The sequence below is a fragment of the Dendrobates tinctorius genome, unplaced genomic scaffold (genome assembly GCF_039654945.1).
Source record: "Dendrobates tinctorius isolate UK_male_01 unplaced genomic scaffold, ASM3965494v1 ptg000016l, whole genome shotgun sequence".
NCBI lineage: Eukaryota > Metazoa > Chordata > Amphibia > Anura > Dendrobatidae > Dendrobates > Dendrobates tinctorius.
Genome location: NW_027361684.1, coordinates 48,450,001 through 48,455,000, shown reverse-complemented (window position 1 = coordinate 48,455,000; position 5,000 = coordinate 48,450,001). Strand labels below are relative to the sequence as shown.

Genomic DNA, 5,000 nt, shown 5'->3' with positions numbered 1-5,000 from the left:
TAGCATGGCCCCTGCGCAAGGATGACATGCAACTTCGTGAAGCGTTCCATATTTTATTTGTCATGTTTTCAAACAGATGAAATTGAGCGATGTGCCCATGCAGATAGAAAGATTTCCAAGACCACCGAAATTTCAAGATTTTGGCTCCTCCCATTCAGATTTGCATAACTAATTCCATTTTTTCCTCCTCGCAATCAAACCGATAACACTCTTTTTTTTTTTTTTAAACTTATTTCCAGTTTGCATGCTAACTACGAGTACTATGCTGCATGTTGCTGTATCTTGTGAAGATATTAATGGAGAAGAAGAAAAAGTATAATTTCCACATTCACTCTCCCTATGTTAGAGAGGTGGACAAGAGGCGCCTTATATATATCAACGAGAATCTCCAGATGACTGTGCTTGCTTCGGCAGCACATATACTAAAATTGGAACGATACAGAGAAGATTAGCATGGCCCCTGCGCAAAGATGACACGCAAATTCGTGAAGCGTTCCATATTTTATTTGTCGTGTTTTCAAACAGATGAAATTGAGCGATGCGCCCATGCAGATAGAAAGACTTCCAAGACCACCGGAATTTCAAGATTTTGGCTCCTCCCATTCAGATTTGCATAACTAATTCCATATTGGCCTCCTCGCAATCAAACCGATAACACTCTTTTTTTTTTTTTAAACTTATTTCCAGTTTGCATGCTAACTACGAGTACTATGCTGCATGTTGCTGCATCTTGTGAAGATATTAATGGAGAAGAAGAAAAAGTATAATTTCCACATTCACTCTCCCTATGTTAGAGAGGTGGACAAGCGGCGCCTTATATATATCAACGAGAATCTCCAGATAACAGTGCTTGCTTCGGCAGCACATATACTAAAATTGGAACGATACAGAGAAGATTAGCATGGCCCCTGCGCAAGGATGACACGCAAATTCGTGAAGCTTTCCATATTTTATTTGTCATGTTTTCAAACAGATGAAATTGAGCGATGCGCCCATTCAGATAGAAAGACTTATCATGCTCTTCCAAGACCACTGAAATTTCAAGATTTTGGCTCCTCCCACTCAGATTTGCATAACTAATTCCATTTTGGCCTCCTCGCAATCAAACCGATAACGCTCTTTTTTTTTTTTTTAAACTTATTTCCAGTTTGCATGCTAACTACGAGTACTATGCTGCATGTTGCTGTATCTTGTGAAGATATTAATGGAGAAGAAGAAAAAGTATAATTTCCACATTCACTCTCCCTATGTTAGAGAGGTGGACAAGCGGCGCCTTATATATATCAACGAGAATCTCCAGATAACAGTGCTTGCTTCGGCAGCACATATACTAAAATTGGAACGATACAGAGAAGATTAGCATGGCCCCTGCGCAAGGATGACGCGCAAATTCGTGAAGCTTTCCATATTTTATTTGTCATGTTTTCAAACAGATGAAATTGAGCGATGCGCCCATGCAGATAGAAAGACTTATCATGCTCTTCCAAGACCACTGAAATTTCAAGATTTTGGCTCCTCCCACTCAGATTTGCATAACTAATTCCATTTTGGCCTCCTTGCAATCAAACCGATAACGCTCTTTTTTTTTTTTTTAAACTTATTTCCAGTTTGCATGCTAACTACGAGTACTATGCTGCATGTTGCTGTATCTTGTGAAGATATTAATGGAGAAGAAGAAAAAGTATAATTTCCACATTCACGCTCCCTATATTAGAGAGGTGGACAAGCGGCGCCTTATATATATCAACGAGAATCTACAGATGACAGTGCTTGCTTCGGCAGCACATATACTAAAATTGGAACGATACAGAGAAGATTAGCATGGCCCCTGCGCAAGGATGACACGCAAATTCGTGAAGCGTTCCATATTTTATTTGTCATGTTTTCAAACAGATGAAATTGAGCGATGCGCCCATGCAGATAGAAAGACTTATCATGCTCTTCCAAGACCACCGGAATTTCAAGATTTTGGCTCCTCCCATTCAGATTTGCATAACTAATCCCATTTTGGCCTCCTTGCAATCAAACCGATAACAGTCTTTTTTTTTTTTAAACTTATTTCCAGTTTGCATGCTAACTACGAGTACTATGCTGCATGCTGCTGTATCTTGTGAAGATATTAATGGAGAAGAAGAAAAAGTATAATTTCCACATTCACTCTCCCTATGTTAGAGAGGTGGACAAGCGGCGCCTTATATATATCAACGAGAATCTCCAGATGACTGTGCTTGCCTCGGCAGCACATATACTAAAATTGGAACGATACAGAGAAGATTAGCATGCCTCCTGCGCAAGGATGACACGCAAATTCGTGAAGCGTTCCATATTTTATTTGTCATGTTTTCAAACAGATGAAATTGAGCGATGCGCCCATGCAGATAGAAAGACTTATCATGCTCTTCCAAGACCACCGGAATTTCAAGATTTTGGCTCCTCCCATTCAGATTTGCATAAAAAATTCCATTTTGGCTTCCTCGCAATCAAACCGATAACACTCTTTTTTTTTTTTTTTTTTTAAACTTATTTCCAGTGTGCATGCTAACTACGAGTTCTATGCTGCGTGCTGCTGTATCTTGTGAAGATATTAATGGAGAAGAAGAAAAAGTATAATTTCCACATTCACTCTCCCTATGTTAGAGAGGTGGACAAGCGGCGCCTTATATATATCAACGAGAATCTCCATATGACTGTGCTTGCTTCGGCAGCACATATACTAAAGTTGGAACGATACAGAGAAGAATTAGCATGGCCCCTGCGCAAGGATGACACGCAAATTCGTGAAGCGTTCCATATTTTATTTGTCATGTTTTCAAACAGATGAAATTGAGCGATGCGCCCATGCAGATAGAAAGACTTATCATGCTCTTCCAAGACCACTGGAATTTCAAGATTTTGGCTCCTCCCATTCAGATTTGCATAACTAATTCCATTTTGGCCTCCTCGCAATCAAACCGATAACACTCTTTTTTCTTTTTTTTTTTAAACTTATTTCCAGTTTGCATGCTAACTACGAGTACTATGCTGCATGTTGCTGTATCTTGTGAAGATATTAATGGAGAAGAAGAAAAAGTATAATTTCCACATTCACTCTCCCTATATTAGAGAGGTGGACAAGCGGCGCCTTATATACACTCACTGGCCACTTTATTAGGTACACCTGTCCAACTGTGTGTTAAGACTTAATTTCTAATCAGCCAATCACATGGCGGCAACTCAGTGCATTTAGGCATGTAGACATGGTCAAGACAATCTCCTGCAGTTCAAACCGAGCATCAGTATGGGGAAGAAAGGTGATTTGAGTGCCTTTGAACGTGGCATGATTGTTGGTGCCAGAAGGGCTGGTCTGAGTATTTCAGATACTGCTGATCTACTGGGATTTTCACGCACAACCATCTCTAGGGTTTACAGAGAATGGTCCGAAAAAGAAAAAAAATCCAGTGAGCGGCAGTTCTGTGGCCGGAAATGCCTTGTTGATGTCAGAGGAGAATGGGCAGACTGGTTCGAGCTGATAGAAAGGCAACAGTGACTCAAATTGCCACCCGTTACAACCAAGGTAGGCAGAAGAGCATCTCTGAACGCACAGTGCGTCGAACTTTGAGGCAGATGGGCTACAGCAGCAGAAGACCACACCGGGTACCACTCCTCTCAGCTAAGAACAGGAAACTGAGGCTACAATTTGCACAAGCTCATCGAAATTGGACAGTAGAAGATTGGAAAAACGTTGCCTGGTCTGATGAGTCTCGATTTCTGCTGCGACATTCGGATGGTAGGGTCAGAATTTGGCGTAAACAACATGAAAGCATGGATCCATCCTGCCTTGTATCAACGGTTCAGGCTGGTGGTGGTGGTGTCATGGTGTGGGGAATTTTTTCTTGGCACTCTTTGGGCCCCTTGGTACCAATTGAGCATCGTTGCAACGCCACAGCCTACCTGAGTATTGTTGCTGACCATGTCCATCCCTTTATGACCACAATGTACCCAACATCTGATGGCTACTTTCAGCAGGATAATGCGCCATGTCATAAAGCTCGAATCATCTCAGATTGGTTTCTTGAACATGACAATGAGTTCACTGTACTCAAATGGCCTCCTCAGTCACCAGATCTCAATCCAATAGAGCATCTTTGGGATGTGGTGGAACGGGAGATTCGCATCAGGGATGTGCAGCCGACAAATCTGCGCCAACTGTGTGATGCCATCATGTCAATATGGTCCAAAATTTCTGAGGAATGCTTCCAGCACCTTGTTGAATCTCTGCCACGAAGAATTGAGGCAGTTCTGAAGGCAAAAGGGGGTCCAACCCGTTACTAGCATGGTGTACCTAATAAAGTGGCCAGTGAGTGTATATCAACGAGAATCTCCAGATAACAGTGCTTGCTTCGTCAGCACATATACTAAAATTGGAACGATACAGAGAAGATTAGCATGGCCCCTGCGCAAGGATGACACGCAAATTCGTGAAGCGTTCCATATTTTATTTGTCATGTTTTCAAACAGATGAAATTGAGCGATGCGCCCATGCAGATAGAAAGACTTATCATGCTCTTCCAAGACCACCGGAATTTCAAGATTTTGGCTCCTCCCATTCAGATTTGCATAACTAATCCCATTTTGGCCTCCTTGCAATCAAACCGATAACAGTCTTTTTTTTTTTAAACTTATTTCCAGTTTGCATGCTAACTACGAGTACTATGCTGCATGCTCCTGTATCTTGTGAAGATATTAATGGAGAAGAAGAAAAAGTATAATTTCCACATTCACTCTCCCTATGTTAGAGAGGTGGACAAGCGGCGCCTTATATATATCAACGAGAATCTCCAGTTGACTGTGCTTGCCTCGGCAGCACATATACTAAAATTGGAACGATACAGAGAAGATTAGCATGGCCCCTGCGCAAGGATGACACGCAAATTCGTGAAGCGTTCCATATTTTATTTGTCATGTTTTCAAACAGATGAAATTGAGCGATGCGCCCATGCAGATAGAAAGACTTCCAAGAA

The 5,000-nt window shown here is 41.5% G+C and overlaps 9 non-coding genes across 9 annotated transcripts in view; all 9 read left to right on the top strand.

The window, feature by feature from the left end:
* LOC141080940 (U6 spliceosomal RNA) overlaps window positions 1-56 on the top strand; it is a 107-nt gene extending 51 nt beyond the window's left edge. The window contains exon 1 of the small nuclear RNA XR_012229240.1: window positions 1-56. This exon is cut by the window's left edge and continues 51 nt beyond it. This is a non-coding gene — a small nuclear RNA (U6 spliceosomal RNA).
* A 342-nt stretch (window positions 57-398) lies between these two features.
* Window positions 399-505, top strand: LOC141081068 (U6 spliceosomal RNA). The gene has a single exon (XR_012229366.1). It is a non-coding gene; the product is annotated as a U6 spliceosomal RNA (small nuclear RNA).
* A 341-nt stretch (window positions 506-846) lies between these two features.
* On the top strand, window positions 847-953 carry LOC141082016 (U6 spliceosomal RNA). Its single transcript, XR_012230279.1, has one exon. It is a non-coding gene; the product is annotated as a U6 spliceosomal RNA (small nuclear RNA).
* Window positions 954-1,306: 353 nt separating this feature from the next.
* On the top strand, window positions 1,307-1,413 carry LOC141080900 (U6 spliceosomal RNA). The gene has a single exon (XR_012229202.1). It is a non-coding gene; the product is annotated as a U6 spliceosomal RNA (small nuclear RNA).
* Window positions 1,414-1,766: 353 nt separating this feature from the next.
* Window positions 1,767-1,873, top strand: LOC141081357 (U6 spliceosomal RNA). The gene has a single exon (XR_012229650.1). It is a non-coding gene; the product is annotated as a U6 spliceosomal RNA (small nuclear RNA).
* Window positions 1,874-2,224: 351 nt separating this feature from the next.
* LOC141081522 (U6 spliceosomal RNA) lies at window positions 2,225-2,331 on the top strand. The gene has a single exon (XR_012229807.1). It is a non-coding gene; the product is annotated as a U6 spliceosomal RNA (small nuclear RNA).
* Window positions 2,332-2,689: 358 nt separating this feature from the next.
* Window positions 2,690-2,797, top strand: LOC141081675 (U6 spliceosomal RNA). The gene has a single exon (XR_012229953.1). It is a non-coding gene; the product is annotated as a U6 spliceosomal RNA (small nuclear RNA).
* Window positions 2,798-4,370: 1,573 nt separating this feature from the next.
* LOC141081990 (U6 spliceosomal RNA) lies at window positions 4,371-4,477 on the top strand. The gene has a single exon (XR_012230255.1). It is a non-coding gene; the product is annotated as a U6 spliceosomal RNA (small nuclear RNA).
* Window positions 4,478-4,827: 350 nt separating this feature from the next.
* On the top strand, window positions 4,828-4,934 carry LOC141082130 (U6 spliceosomal RNA). The gene has a single exon (XR_012230389.1). It is a non-coding gene; the product is annotated as a U6 spliceosomal RNA (small nuclear RNA).
* The last annotated feature ends 66 nt before the right edge of the window (window positions 4,935-5,000 follow it).